We start from the raw sequence: 16,902 nt of genomic DNA on the forward strand, positions 1-16,902 counted from the left end.
AAACCCAATAAATGAAGAGAACTCAAACCAACTGAGTACTGTAAAACTAAATAAGTTAAGGCAACTCAAACCGATTGAGGAAACTGATTGCTACAAGCCTTTTGAGTTAAAAACTTATCTATATGAGTACTGTGAACTTTAAATTGAAGTAATGAGGTATTTAATTAACTAATTACCTTCAACACTGAGTTCAACTCTTTTCAAATAAGTAGAATTAACTTTCAGTAAATTTTGAGTTAACTACACTCATTTCATTTAATAAAGTTGACTGTTGGGTTTTACAGTGTACTGTTTATATACAAAACTGTTTTGTAGAACAGTGACAAGCCTGCACCCCTTCACCGATAAACAAATGTGAAAGAATGCACTTACTGTTTTACAGTTTAACTTTCATTTACGACCAAAGGCGTATTCATATACACTCTATGAGTCTAATTTGACTTTATTCATATGTAAATACAAACATATAGTACAAGAAAAGTCTTTTGTTAGTCTACATCTCCTGGTTTCAGACAGCTGACTGAATGTGTTCACTCATGAGAATGGTATGAACCGTTATAGGGTTGGTGAAATGTTTATTTATATTTTCGATTATTTTTATTCGTTCTATAAGTCAGGAAGGTACAGATGAGTGCAAACGATTTTTTTAATGCTGAAATCCCTCCCCACCCCAAACACATCTTCTTTTGATGTCCTTCAAGGGGATCAAGCGTTAGTCCATGTGTCAAACCTGTTGTAAATTGCACCCTGACATATTTGGTATGAACAGGCATTTGTTCATCTAGAATTCATATGTAAAACATTTCCTTTCTATGTTAAATGAGTTGAGGATATTTTTAGTACACAAGGTGGTGGATGAGGAGATTGCCCCGAATGTCTAAAGTGCTTTGAGTGTCCAAAAAGGGCCATATAAATGTGAGAAATTATTATTATTATTAAATTTAGTAAAATTACCTTTAAAATGATTTGTATTCAACAGAATGATTGGTAACACTTTATTTTCATGGTCCATTTGAGCATTAGTAGACTCTCTTATTAATATCTGTTGATACTGCTCCGGCGACGCAGTAGGTAGTGCTGTCGCCTCACAGCAAGTAGGTCACTGGTTTGAGCCTTGGCTGGGTCATTTGGCATTTATGTGTGGAGTTTGCATGCTCCCCCTGCGTTTGCGTAGGTTTTCTCCGGGTGCTCCGGTTTTCCCCACAGTCCAAAGACATGCGGTACAGGTGAATTGGGTAGGCTAAATTGTCCGTAGTGTATGAGTATGTATAGATGTTTCCAAGAGATGGGTTGCAGCTGGAAGGGCATGCACTGCATAAAACATATGCTGGATAAGTTGGCGCTTCATTCTGCTGTGACGACTTCAGATTAAGAAAGGGACTAAGCGGAAAAGAAAATGAATGAATGAATGATACTGCTCCTTCAATAGACATTTAACTGACTATAAGAAACTTTGCAAGTACATGTCAACTGACACTAACCCTAACACCAATTTAACAGTCTACTGATAATCTAATGAGAATTAGTTACCATGTAGATGCAATGTAACTTAAATTCAACAAACAAATCATCAAAATAAAGTGTGATCAAATCATTCTCAACTAATTTTGCCAGGTAGTCCAGTTTTATAAGATAAATTTTACGGCACCATGTATATTTATGCTCATGTTTATATTGAGCTGTTTGTGTGTGTTGGTCATTGCATGCAATGTATATTTAGAACCACCTTCGAGGACAGTGGGGGTTGCAAGTCACTGGCATTGTTATTTTGGGAGTCGTGGGCTGAAGATTGCGAACCTCATACCATCTAGCTGCAAAAACATTAATAGTATCACATTTGATAGACTTTAAATTCAATGCTAAATAGAAACTAGAGTAAACATATTTGTTAGAAAACTGTTGTTCATGTTTTGTGTTAGGATAACATGAAGGAATTAAGTTAACTTGCTAGTTTTTACAAATGTAAGTGGATTGAACATAAAATAATTGAGTTGTCCCCCCAAATAACTCAAGAATTGTGTAATTTATGTTCTTTTTAAATAAGTTTGACATCAAACTGTTACATATAAAACTGCTGGTCATGTTTCATCAGTGTATAAGTGTACAGATAGGTTATGACTATCTGTGTGAATGGTTAGTCATTTTTCATAATCAGAATTTAATATTTGTGCAAAAAGATAAGCATATTTTTAAGAATGGATATTTTATTTCGATACTATTGGTAAGATATGATCTGTCGATCATGTTATTTTCAGCCAAATTCAGAATCTTGTTAACCAGTGTTCTTAAATTCCAAAGACTCTAAAAAATGCTGGGTTCTACACAATAAATTTTGTGTTAGGATAACATGAAGGAATTAAGTTAACTTGCTAGCTTTTACAAATTTAAGTCGATTAAACATAAAATCCTTGAGTTGTCCTGTCAGGATCAAAAATTATTTCATGACTCTGGAAGATTCATTTGAAAAGATTTAGGGCTCTATTTTGACGGTCCATGCGCAGAGCACAAAAAGCAGGGCGCAAACGCTTTTAGGGCGTTTCAGAACGCATTTTTGCTAATTTACGGACGGGAAAATCCGCTTTGCGCCAAGGTGCATGGTCTAAAAGGGTTGAGTTTATTTTCTTAATGAGTTATAGGCGTGTTTGGAGAACCAATCAGACCAATCAGAGTCTCATCTCCCATTCCCTTAAAGAGCCAGCTGTGTCGCGCCATAAGTGCATTTGCTATTTACAGGACATAAAGTAAGTCTAAGTGGAAAAACTGAGCATTTCACTAGCAAACAGTTAACAGTTTTTTTTAACAGAAAACTGTTAAACAGTGCATCTACTGAGTAAGAATGAGAGATAATGGATCACTTTCACTTTCGCTCTTGGATAAGGAAACCTTTACACACAGACATTAATTAGTCTATAAATAATTAATTGCGTTTGTTAAGCGCAAATATTCGTTTCAAAACTATTTCTAAATTCAGTTCTAATTTCCAGCAAACGAATAAATGAACAATATTAACGAAGTGTGCTCAAAAACCTGAGTTGTATCCTAAAACACATGCTGTGCCCCATATGGTCTAAAACCTGACAGGTGGGCAAATTTAAGCTTGCTTTTAATAAAACAAATATAAATATGGATATAATAAATAATACTGCTAATAATAATAACATTATACAAAAGCAAATTGTTATGAATGAACTGAAAAAGCCTTTCGAGATGAAGAAGACATAAAAGCAGTGATTTTTCATATTTATGTAGGCTAGAAAATAGTATGTTTTGTAATATTTTAATCCTTTATATTTATATCCTATATCTATTCTTATTATATCCTATATATCCTTAATATTTAATTTTTTTCATATGTAAAGATATTTGCCTATTGCTCTCTTGTGTGTATTAAGCAGTGTGTAAGCGAGGCGCAACTCTGCGCCGGAGTTTAGACCGGGTTTGTTTTGGTCTAATGAAAAATCTATTTTAGTTTCTCAAAATAGCGACGCGCCAGCAGTGCACCTCAGAACGCCTTCCTTTTTAGACCAGAACGCCTATGGAAGCACATATGAGCGCTAATGCATTTGCTATTTAAACAGCGTAGCGCAATGCCTCAAAACGACTCTTGTGCCAAGCTGAAACTACCAAACAAGTATTGCGCCACGCCTTGCGCCACATCGGCTGGGTGTATGATAGGGCCCTTAATGTTCTTGCAGCAATGGAACAATACAGAAGAAACACAAGAGGTTCCATTCTAGTTGCTTAAAGGGCAGGCCTTTGAGGCCAGTTTTTATACAAGCATACAAATAGTTTGTTTGGTAGAATCCTATTGATTATATAATCAAATCATTGTCAGCACAATATTCCTGCAACTGGTACATTCCAACCATTCAACTAATGGAAACTAGAGTTGAGCATGTGATTATATCAAGAAGCAACCATTTTTACCATTAACTTTGGGTTTCTTTAAAAGTATACATATAAAAAGAATATAAATAAAATACATGGAAATTAATCAAATTAATTTATCTAACATGTCCCCTTAAAAACTCAAGAATGTGCCATTTCTGTTTATTTTAAACTAGTGAACAAACATCAAACATCATGTTTTGAGTGTTGGAAGTGTCATGATTAAGCTTTAGTTTCAAGGGTTGTATAAAAATCAAAATGGAGTGGAAAATATATGGTCCAAAACTACTTGGGTTGCCTGTTCGCTTATTGCCTGTTTGTAGATCATTGTGCAAAGATATGAAAGAAATTAGCCCAATTCTGAAACTGATTGCAAGCTTCTTCTTTTTTTAATAAAAGTGAAAAGAAACAAAATATGAGTACTTGAACAGGATGTTATTTATTTTATCACAAGCTGAATTACCTGCCATTAAAAAAATTAAGAAATCTCTGCACTTCAATCATCAAAGCCATTCAATTTATAAACTATTGCACTTATAAATGATAATTTACAAACCCTGCAATGAAAAGCTTGCAAATAGCTACATTTATTGCACAAACAGAAAAAAAAAATGACTGTAAAATCTACTGTAAAAATGTATAACCTGATTATGGTTAAACTTAACTGTTTTTTCCCAGAATTACTCAACACTTTTATGAGTTTAGGTAACACTTTTATTCCCTTTTGTTTATAAAACATTGGTTCCCTTTAGTAATTTCCAAATCAACTTTGTATTTTAGAAATGTTTATGTCACATTTAGTGAAGTTTATGTATAAACTCATTTTGAGAGGATCACGTGCTTATGATTGCTAGCGGCTGGATCTGCATCATCCAATTCACAATGCTCCAATTTAGACCACTCCTAAACTACTATAAATACCCTGGGTTTCATTCCACTGCATCTTCGTTTTGAAGATTCCTCCCTTCCACCCCTACTCCTCCTCCTTCCTAGATGGGTGACACGGTGGCCCAGTGCGTAGCACTGTTGCCTCACAGCAAGAATGTCTCTGGTTCCAGGCTTTACCAAACCAGCAGACATTTCTGTGTGGAGTTTGCACTTTCTCCCCGTGCTCACGTGGGTTTCCCCCAGGTTCCCTGGTTTCCTCCCACCCTCCAAAAACATGCAAATTAAGTCAATTGACTAATACAAATCGGCACCATAGACATGTTCCTAGTATATATTTATCTCCAAGAGCAATCACTTACTGTTCATTGGTTACTACAGCAGGGGAGTTCTTGAGATCTACCTGAGCTCAAACTCCCCTCCCGCCTTGCAAAGGGAGGGAGCCCCGGGCTCGAGGATCTTGAGCTCAGGGCTCTCTCCCGGGATAGCATGCCAAACAAGCTTTATAATCAATCATCAGCTAAGTGTGAACTCTTGAAATGTTGATGAATAATGTTCATAGCATTAATTAAATTGTATGTGTGTTACCATGATGGTGTTTAGGAGCTGTGTGAATAGCACTGAGTATCTCTGTACAGTATATTAGTATGTTTCTCCGCCTGTAGGAAATGTAGTTTGATATGAGCATAATAATTTGTCTTTCTCAAAGTCACCTGCTTATAGTTGTGTTTTTGTCTGTAAGAAAAAAAAAAAAAAAAGATACTCATCACCGAACAAGCATGCCACATGTTATTCTTGCCCTCAATAACTCAACTCAGAACATGACTCTTGACTGGGACAAGATCAAGATAAGGTTTTATGGCCATTAAGAATTAGAGTTTGCATCCCAACTCTTAGAAATGGGCAATAAAAAGACAAGAGACAGACTGTCACGCTCGTCCTGATTTTGCCAAGTGCTAGTTGTCCTGAGACCAACATAATTTATGATGACCCAGGGACATCATTTCTATCAGCCAATCAAACGTTATTACGTCATCATTATGAGCCTCCTGCAGAGTCCGCCAAAAACGCAAATTCAAAAAAGAAAACACACACACACACCCACGCACAGGCAACTGCCATTTTCACCAGTGAAGAGGACAGGTGAAGAGGACAAGTGAAGAGGTGAGATCACCGGTTTTCTTCTATAAGTTTACAGAAGCATTAATGATTGTAAAATTCATATGTGTTTATGGATTTGTCCTTTTTTCCAGCGAAGTAAACGAGCAACGTTTAACTTTTGTTTGCATTAAGTTAGCCTAATTAGCCGTCCCTACCTAACGTTAGATTAGCGTGCTGCTCTTCCGCTACTGTGATTTACTTTCTGGTATTAATTAAAACAAGCTAACAATATTGTTTTGAATATTTAAATCTAGCAAACGTTATTAAACGCCACTAAACTTACCCTCTTGCTAATTTAGCGACCTTTTTTTCTAATAATTCGGTTTTTAGCATGTATTATGTCAATTTCATTTAAAGACACGCCAGAAATGTGGACCAACACAGCACTAAAGTTAGTTTAAACACAAGACAGTAGGCTATTTGAGGCGTTAACTACTGTGAATCACTGCAAAAATTCAACTAACGTTAGTGATTTAATTTAATACTTTTTCTGTTAAATATGTTAACCTCAGGTCATCATCACTGATTTATTAATATTATTAATAAGTTAATCTCAGGTCATCATCACTGATTTATTAATATTATTAATACGTTGCAGGTCATCATCACTGATTGAATAATTAATATTAATATTTTAACCTCAGGTCATCATCACTGATTTATTAATATTATTAATATGTTAACCTCATGTCATCATCACTGATTTATTAATATTATTATTAATATGTTAACCTCAGGTCATAATCACTGATTTATTAATATTATTAATATGTTAATCTCAGGTCATCATCACTGATTTATTAATATTATTAATAAGTTAATCTCAGGTCATCATCACTGATTTATTAATATTATTAATATGTTGCAGGTCATCATCACTGATTTATTTATATTATTAATATGTTAACCTCAGGTCATCATCACTGATTTATTAATATTATTAATATGTTGCAGGTCATCATCACTGATTTATTTATATTATTAATATGTTAACCTCAGGTCATCATCACTGATTTATTAATATTATTAATAGGTTAATCTCAGGTCATCATCACTGATTTATTAATATTATTAATACGTTGCAGGTCATCATCACTGATTGAATAATTAATATTAATATTTTAACCTCAGGTCATCATCACTGATTTATTTATATTATTAATATGTTAACCTCAGGTCATCATCACTGATTTATTTATATTATTAATATGTTAACTTCAGGTCATCATCACTGATTTATTATTATTATTAGTAATTTGTTAACCCCAGGTTATCATCGCTGATTTATTAATATCATTAATACAATAACCCCAGGTCATCATCACTGATTTATTAATATCATTAATATGTTAACCTCAGGTCATAATCACTGATTTATTAATTTTAATAATACGTTAACCTCAGGTCATCATTGGTTTATTAATAATATTAATATGTTAACCTCAGGTCATCATTGATTTATTAATATGTTAACCTCAAGTCATCATAGCTGATTTATTAATATTATTAAAACTTTAACCTCAGGTCATCATCACTGATTTATTAATAGTATTAATACGTTAATCACAGGTCACAATCACTGATTTATTAATATTATTGATACTTTAACCTCATGTCATCATCACTGATTTATTAATATTATTAATATGTTAACCTCAGGTCATCATTGATTTATTAATATTATTAATATGTTAACCACAGGTCATCATCACTGATTTATGTATATTATTAATATGTTGACCTCAGGTCATCACTGAATTATTAATATTATTAATATGTTAATCTCAGGTCATCATCACGGATTCATTAATATTATTTGTATGTTAACCTCAGGTCATCATCACTGATTTATTAATATTATTAATGTGTTAATCTCAGGTCATCATCACGGATTCATTAATATTATTTGTATGTTAACCAGAGGTCTTAATCACTGATTATTTTATATTATTAATACGTTAACCTCAGGTCGGCAATTTATTAATATTATTAATATGTTAACCTTAGGTCATCATCACTGATTTATTAATATTATTAATACATTAACCTCAGGTCATCATCACTGACTGATTAATTAATATTATTATGTTAACCTCAGGTCAACATTGATTTATTAATATTATTAATATGTTAACCTCAGGTCGTCATCACTGATTTATTAATATTATTAATACATTAACCTCAGGTCATCACTGACTGGTTAATTAATATTAATATGTTAACCTCAGGTCATCATTGATTTATTAATATTATTAATATGTTAACCTCAGGTCATCATTGATTTATTAATATGTTAACCTCAAGTCATCATAGCTGATTTATTAATATTATTAACACTTTAACCTCAGGTCATAATCACTGATTTATTAATATTATTAATACGTTAATCACAGGTCACAATCACTGATTGATTAATATTATTGATACTTTAACCTCATGTCATCATCACTGATTTATTAATATTATTAATATGTTAACCTCATGTCATCACTGATTTATTATTTATAAATTGTTAATCTCAGGTCATCATCACGGATTTATTAATATTTTTAATATGTTAACCTCAGGTCATCATCACTGATTTATTAATATTAATAATACGTTAAACACAGGTCTTAATCACTGATTTATTAATAATATTAATACGTTAACCTCAGGTCGTCAATTTATTAATATTATTAATATGTTAATCTCAGGTCATCATGACTGATTTATTAATAAATTAACCTCAGGTCATCATCACTGACTGATTAATTAATATTAATATGTTAACCTCAGGTCATCATTGATTTATTAATATTCTTAATATGTTAACCTCAGGTCATTATCACTGATTTATTAATATTATTAATATGTTAACCTCAGGTCATCATCGCTGATTTATTAATATTAATAATATGCTAACCTCAGGTCATCACTGATTTATTAATATACAGGTCATCATCACTGATTTATTAATATTATTAATATGCTAACCTCAGGTCATCACTGACTGATTAATTAATATTAATATGTTAACCTCAGGTCATCATTGATTTAATAATATTATTAATATGTTAACCTCAGGTCATCATTGATTTATTAATATGTTAACCTCAAGTTATCATAGCTGATTTATTAATATTATCAACACTTTAACCTCAGGTCATAATCACTGATTTATTAATACGTTAATCACAGGTCACAATCACTGATTGATTAATATTATTGATACTTTAACCTCATGTCATCATCACTGATTTATTAATATTATTAATATGTTAACCTCATGTCATCACTGATTTATTATTTATAAATTGTTAATCTCAGGTCATCATCACGGATTTATTAATATTATTAATATGTTAACCTCAGGTCATCATCACTGATTTATTAATATTAATAATACGTTAAACACAGGTCTTAATCACTGATTTATTAATAATATTAATACGTTAACCTCAGGTCGTCAATTTATTAATATTATTAATATGTTAATCTCAGGTCATCATGACTGATTTATTGCGCTCTATTCCACGCCAAAGTAATCGCTCCGAGACCGCCTAAGTGAGGTAGTCTCGGCTCGATAGAAACGAACCCTGGAGCGGTTCGATTGCAGTGAGAAAGAGTTCCGATCCGAGCGCGGTTATATCACAGTGTTTTATGGATATGTAATAGGCATACGGCTATATGAAGAGAGAATTATGAGTAGGGTGGAAAGTTTCACGGGTCTCTGGATGCCCGAAAACGAGTGATGACCTCCCGGTAATCTCGCGTCTCCCTCCCGGTCCTCAAATAGGACCCTTCTCACCCCTCCCCACTGCATCTCTCCTCCGACATGTCGCGCGTGCGCGCCTTGTCAACCACCACCAAACCACCACCTCCCCCTGACAGCTGAGCGGAACGCTGCAAAATAAACCCTGACACTCTGACCAATGTGAGGAGAGTTTACTCGCACGTGACTCGTATTAGCTCTTTTGGTCCGAAAAGAAACTTTGCAGTGTGAAAGTGAACCGCTCCAAGAGCAAAGAGCAACAATGTAACATTTGTAATCTCTTTTTCGGAACAACTGAATCGATTCACAGGTGTGAAAGCACCCTTATAGTACAATTGTATGTTCTAATGTGTCATTCTACTTTGGTAACAAGCATGTAACATGCATTTTTAATATGTGAAAAAATAATGTTAATGACAGCTAATATAAAATGGTAACCCACATACAGTATGAAGAGTTCAGATGCAAAAGCCTCTAAGTCAGGTCTCAAACTGCCGACCCTCAAACCATTTGCGGTCCTGCCTCCTCCTCCATCCGGCCCACAACTGACATCAAAAATATAATGATATTCGGCCCATCAAAATATATATTTTTGAATCGCTATCATTGTTGTGCTATCACATACTTCTGGTTTTGACTCCCCACCTACTGGACATTTAAAGTTACATTTTAAGTGACAGGGTTACTTTCGATTTCTCTCAGTGTGCGGTCAAGAGTAACACATGCAGATTATTTCCGGGGCTGATTTAAACATTGAAAATTATGTACGTAAGCGCTCTATTTTTGTACATTTTCAAGGGTCATTTGATTATACTCAGTTTTATACCCCCTGTACTTTGTTGTACAAACACCTTTTTATGGCTTACACATGTTTGTGTAAATATGATAGTTTTGCTAATATTCGATTCAAATGGTCTCATGAATAGATTTTCCACATATACATATTAAGATTTGGATAAATGTGTATAAGTAAAATTTTACTGTTGGCTTTATTAAACATAAAGTAAATATGAATATGTACATCCTTATCCCCTCTTTATTTTATTTTTACCCAAAAGAATATTGAGAAGAACGATTGCCAGCAACGTCAATAAAGTTACCCAAACTACATTCTACTGTCGTACGCTGAAAATTAGCATATTTTCCAGCCTTTATTGTTTATGCTGTTATTTAACTTTAAAGGCAATGAAAAAAACACACCTTACCACAAAAGTTCAATTACAGAACCTACACACTGGAGCTGTAGAAAAAATTCTATTTTAATTTTAAGAGAAATTTTCAGATAACACTTGCATCTGGCCTCTTCTCACTCACACACAATTACTCTCCTTTAAAAATGAATTTATGCTGCTTATCAACTGTGTTCAGATATAAACTAGGCTAGGTGTGCAGAGTTTCATAGATTAACTTTACATATTTTAAACACATTTGTAAGCATTCCATTTATATTAGCAACCTTAATTAATAATTGATACCTTTTTAGGTCAGTTTAAAGTGCATTTCACAGCATGATCTAAGTTTTTTTGTTTTAAATAACGATATATTTTAATTCAGTTCTGAATAACATTTCAGATCATAGATCTTACATAGTCCAAAAGGAATTGATTAAATTTATTATAATTTGATTAAATGTGAAACTGATGCCTTTTTATAATTTATGATAACTTTGCAACTTTTCTTTTTTGTTATAAACATGGATTGTTTGGTGGGTCTGTTTTAGTTACTGCAAATAGTATTATGTTATGTTGGTTTATCCAGTCATAGACCTACAGTGATTTAGACAGTATAAGAACAATAAAGATTCTCAGTAGATTTACCGCACACACTGGGGTATATATCTGTGTGAAGGATTATTTAATGACCTAAAAATCTACAGCAGTTTTTATGCTAACAACATGAAACATGATTTTCCTTGTCAATTTTTACAGGCACAAGAATTTAAGGAAAAGGCTGAGATGTTTCACTGCCAGTTTAGGAACTTCAAATATGTCTGCAAGTACTTCAGGAACAACTTGGAGACAATTGGTCATCTGTGGTCTATCTTTGGAAGATGCTATAAAAAGAGACTCTGACACAAACAGGGAGACTGGTCTGAAATACGTGATACCCCCATGAAAAACGGAAGTGTTGGCAGGTGTGCTTACCAGTTTAATATTTGATCTGCTATAGTTAGAAATCAGACTGTTATATCTTTTAAGCCAGTGGTTCTCAAACTGTGGTACGCGTACCACTAGTGGTACGCGGGCTTCCTCTCAGTGGTACGCGGAGGAATCGCTGAATAATGAAAGAAACAATTAACACTTTTAATCCTTTAATGCGTAATATAACATTGATGTGATCAGCATTTGCTGTTTTGTGAAGCGTACGATCACAACGCTGTGCTTAGAGTGTTTATTTTAGTGCATTGTGTCATAAGCTGCTGAAAATCAGTTTCCGAAGTTTAAGAATTGATTCTGAAGCGTGATTTGACTGACATGAAAAGTGGCCAATCACAGTCGACCTTGTCTAGTTGCGTGAAACGTAAGGGCGGGACAAAGGCTTTCTGTGTTGCAGAGACAGAAAAAACAACTTAAAAACAAATGTTTTGTTGGAATAATGCTTCTCGGATGTTTTCACTACAGAGATGTCTAGCAGAGTAATTAAACCGCGGACATATTTCCTGCCTATTTGATGATCTTCATACACGTTTCGCTCTCCGACAGCCAGTCGACTCGCCTCTGACCTGTCACTCCTCTATACAGTCTGAATGGCGGCGCGGGAATGAAGGTATTGCGCAATTACTCATTTCTGCAAATGCGGCGAGTGCTTTATTTTAACACGAGAGCGCATTCATGTACGCAAATCGCTAAAACAGATATGCGAGCTCTTAAATAGGCTTTTTTCAAATGAACTGCAAGTGCTCTCATGATCGCCTGTGTGCTCAGATAGAATACAATCGCGATCTTTCCACTATTAAAGTAAACATTATTTATCTTTGCTCCTACACTAAATTTAGTCAAAAGTATTCAAAGTTATCAAATATTCAGAAATAGATTGATACATGATCGATGACAATGCTAATGGTCTTCTTATTTGGCTGTGTTGTGAAGTGAAACTTACTTTTAGCAAAGGTGGAACATTTTTTATTTCTTTACGACAAAATAATTATGCTGGAAATGTTTCTGGATGAGGTATTTGTGTGATTTATACATTTAGCTGTATTCTGATCTGTCATAAAGCATTACAGGTCAAAGCAATCCATTGTTAGCCTACTTATTGTTTATTTATCACAATTTACAATAAGGCTCTTAAAGCACTGCTTTGATAAATGTAGTGTCGTCATATTTCAAATACCTCAAGTAAAATGAAGTCATTTGTTTTTTTGTTTTTTTACTGACAGTGTACTTGTATTTTTTTACGTTTCTATTTTAGATTAAGATCAAGTGTAAAATAAAATCTACATGTGATGTACAGCTATTTAAGAAACAAATTTGCCATATTGTAAAGAAAATAGTGTAAAATATGTAAATAAAAGGCTAAATTTAAATCTTTTTACCATATACTTTAATTTAACCTTTCAAAGCTTAAAAATATATATTTTTAAAAATGGGCAAAAAGTGTCTCTATGGCCTTAAAGATTATTTGGTAGTTTTACCAGTGCTATTGAAAAAGATTAATTGTCATGAAAGGAAAAATTGACTATACTTCCTTTGTTAGTGCAAATTATACATGTAGCTTTGGGATGTAAGCAATCAAACCATTAAATCAGGTTTACACTTAAAAAAAAGTGATTTCATAATGAAAATCAGATTTTTTTTTCAAAAGTAACCAACTAGTACTTTTTAAAAGAGTTATTTGTACCTAATATTAGTATTATTTACTAAAATTTTTGTTATTTTAGCAGTGTAATAGTATTTTTACTTGAGTACAAAAAAAGATTTCACAAGCACTTAGTGCAGGTTTATTATATTATTAATATATGAGTAATAAATATTATTATTAATGGTTTTTATTTGTATCTATTCCTATGCAATGTTTTATGGGTTGCTGAGAATACATTTCAGGTCTTCAATACATAGCATGTCAGTCTTGAAAAAAAAAAATAGGTGCTGGAATTGATTTTCATAAGGCTGTGCCTGTATGAACCCTGTCATATGTACATTTAACATATATTTCAAGATTTGTCTGAAAGTGTATGAATATGACATTTAGCCTATATTTATAAGGTCCAAGCAGCATTTCCAGCTTTTGATGAATAGGCTATTATGAATACTTTTAGATTTAAGTACAGCAGTTTTCTTTTTACTTTTTAAGAACAGCGCCATTTTTTAATGAACTTTTAAAAGCACATTTTAACTAAAACTTTTTTTTTATCTGCAAGCACAGTTAATGTTCAGACTCTTTCAAATGTTTAAAGTGACTGACAATAATACATATTCTTACTAATAGGAAGTAATCTGCATCGTTTTAAAACTGTGCACACCTGTAGCTGCTTAATTAGGCTTACGACGCTATTTTTTAATACTGGTTAAAAAATAGCGTCGTAAGGTGGTACTTGGAGAGACGATTTTTTTCTAAGGTGGTACTTGGTGAAAAAAGTTTGAGAACCACTGTTTTAAGCGTAACGCCTGTTTCACACCGCAAGCGTCAGCGGTGCGTGTTTTTTTGGCGTCCATGTTAACAGATTAGAGCTTTCATACCGTACGCAGCAGCAGCGCGTCAGAGCGAGGTGTGAGCGTCGCTGAAGCAGCAGTGCAGCGATAGTTTCGGCGCTGGGTCTATTTTTGACGCGCTGCTCACGCTCAATTAAAGTGACAGTGCATTGATAATGACCTAAATACATTGAATGACAGTAAAAAGTAACAATTTTACTCAATAAATGCATCAATAATATCAACTGATTTATATATAGTCAATCAAATGAACTTAAACCATTAAAAACTGCAACAAACCTTTATTTCGGCCCGAACTACAAAACCAATAGTTAAACAATTTTAGTATCAGTTTTCTTGGCGAGGGGAAGTGTAGTCCATAGCAAAGTGTATTGTGGGTAGTGTAGTTCGACATGCATGCTGGATGATGTGAACTCGCTGTGTGCTGTGCTGCTCAAGCAGAGGAAGAAAGCTTTATTCGGCTTTGCTTTATGTTCGCTCAAGTTATTTCACCTGGGAGCTGTTTGCACTGTGAACCTGACAACACGAAAATAAGTAAAAGAAGGGCATGCATTGATCACTTTTATCCATCTCATCCTTTGCACGAGCATGAATTAACGTGCTGTTACTCTGCAGCTGGACACATACTGAAGTGGATCATGTAAAAATATAATTATAACTATACTGTATAGATATTATAACTATAGGCTTACAACATCCTGTCAATCAAAAACCAAATGACATGATATCACTGGCGATTGTCTTCTGACGTACTCCTCATAGAGTTTGAGAAGCATACAGTACTGTTTGATCTATAAAATTTGTAAAAAAGATTTGCAGGTTAAAGAAACAGCATAGGAGGAGGTTGCCGTTGGTCTTGTTGCAGATAAAAAGTTTGAAAAGTGTATTTGTATATAGAGAGACATGGGTAACTAGATTGAATAGACAGCGATAGGTTGATCTCTGCAGCAGCTGCCGAAGAGCTGCGCGCTGCAGACGCAGCTGGTGTAAAAGGCAAACACCTGCGTGCTGCTACTGCTCGACATACGCGCTGCTCACGCACTGCTTTCGCTTGCAGTGTGAAACAGCCGTAAGGACTTATTATGCGGTTCTGTCTTGTGGATAGAAAACGTCAACTGTCGCCGACGAGCTGTCTCTCAGAAATTGTAAATATTTTAAAATAAGCACTATTCATGCAAATAAACTGCATAGTTGCAATCAAAACAACTACATTCTCGACTAAAAAAAGCCTAAAAAGTATATTTTATTGTGTCACAGCAATAATATTTGTCAAACTGAAGTGTCTGCTGTATGTGGGCGGAGTTATACACAAAGGGTAAAAAGGTAGTACGGATGCTTATATTACTTAAATATATCACGGCTAGCAGTCAATTTCGAAATCCAGACAGAACTGTTGTGTGTGTATGTATTTATGTATGTTTATATATATATTTATATTTACTATTTAAAATAGTAAATATATTAAATATTTTATTTATAAATATTTATTTATAATAAATATTTAATAAATATATAAATATAAATAAATATTTACTATTTTCCCAAGTGTATATAACCACTACTGTAAGAAAATGTCAGAATCTGGTACATTCTTTCTGCATTATCTTTGCTTGAACTGACCCAATCTAATCCTGTTTATATGAATTGAACCTGCTCCCGACCAGGTTTGAGCTACCAGAACTGTTGCTATGACAGCGACTCTCGGATCAGTTTTGAAGAACGAAATGATCCTGGATCGTGTCAAATCGTCATTATCCAAATCCAGCTAACTGAGTAATCCATGTACGAAGAACTGACCCCATATACGAAGAACTAAGAAGAAAACGCAAAGAAAACAAGTTTTTTTTTTATTTTATTTTGTACAGTATATCTGATATCAGTTTAGAACATAACATTTACAATAGAACTGTCTAAAATGAAATAAAATTCTAATTGTAAAAACATAATCTGAGTTTTGTTTTTGTTTACCACCTTAGTTGTGTACTAAGCTTATTTCAGGCAGTCCTCTAGAAAGGAAAAGAAAACATCAACTGCGAGAGGTCCCAAGAAATGAGTTGCCAAATCAAAGCATGATTCAGGGCCCAGGTTTTGCACATTTATCTTGTTCAATGCTCCTCCTGAAAAAAAAAAAAAAAAAACAATAATATTACTTGCAATCACGAGTTGCCTGTTATACAAAATTACAAAAGATGCTAGATTTTGATTTTCTAGTTGATAAATTGACTTCTTGATAAAGGGACTAGACAACAGGCTGAAAGGTTTGTACTATGTTAATATTACAATAAAACACATCACGTTTAATAAAACACTATAACATCTCCAAAAACTGCTACTTTTTCATGCCAAAAGAGTTTGTGCTGATGGGCATAGTAAATCTGAAATGGTTTTACACAAAACTAAAATCTAAAAGCTCAATCCTTAAAATGTGTATAAAATTATAGCTTTAAAACGACTTAAAGAGTTCATTAGGTTTTAAAGAGTTAAGGAAGTCTGAACAAAATATTTATTGCTTGTTTTTATGTAAAAAAAAAAAATATATATATATATATATATATATATATA

The 16,902-nt window shown here is 33.4% G+C and overlaps 1 long non-coding RNA gene across 1 annotated transcript; it reads left to right on the plus strand.

The window, feature by feature from the left end:
* The first annotated feature begins 5,890 nt into the window (after positions 1–5,890).
* LOC137491553 (uncharacterized) lies at positions 5,891–16,286 on the plus strand. The gene is made up of 3 exons (XR_011011530.1): positions 5,891–5,937; positions 11,617–11,822; positions 16,005–16,286. It is a non-coding gene; the product is annotated as an uncharacterized lncRNA (long non-coding RNA).
* The last annotated feature ends 616 nt before the right edge of the window (positions 16,287–16,902 follow it).

Source organism: Danio rerio, chromosome 4 (assembly GCF_049306965.1).
Source record: "Danio rerio strain Tuebingen ecotype United States chromosome 4, GRCz12tu, whole genome shotgun sequence".
NCBI classification, from domain to species: Eukaryota; Metazoa; Chordata; class Actinopteri; order Cypriniformes; family Danionidae; genus Danio; species Danio rerio.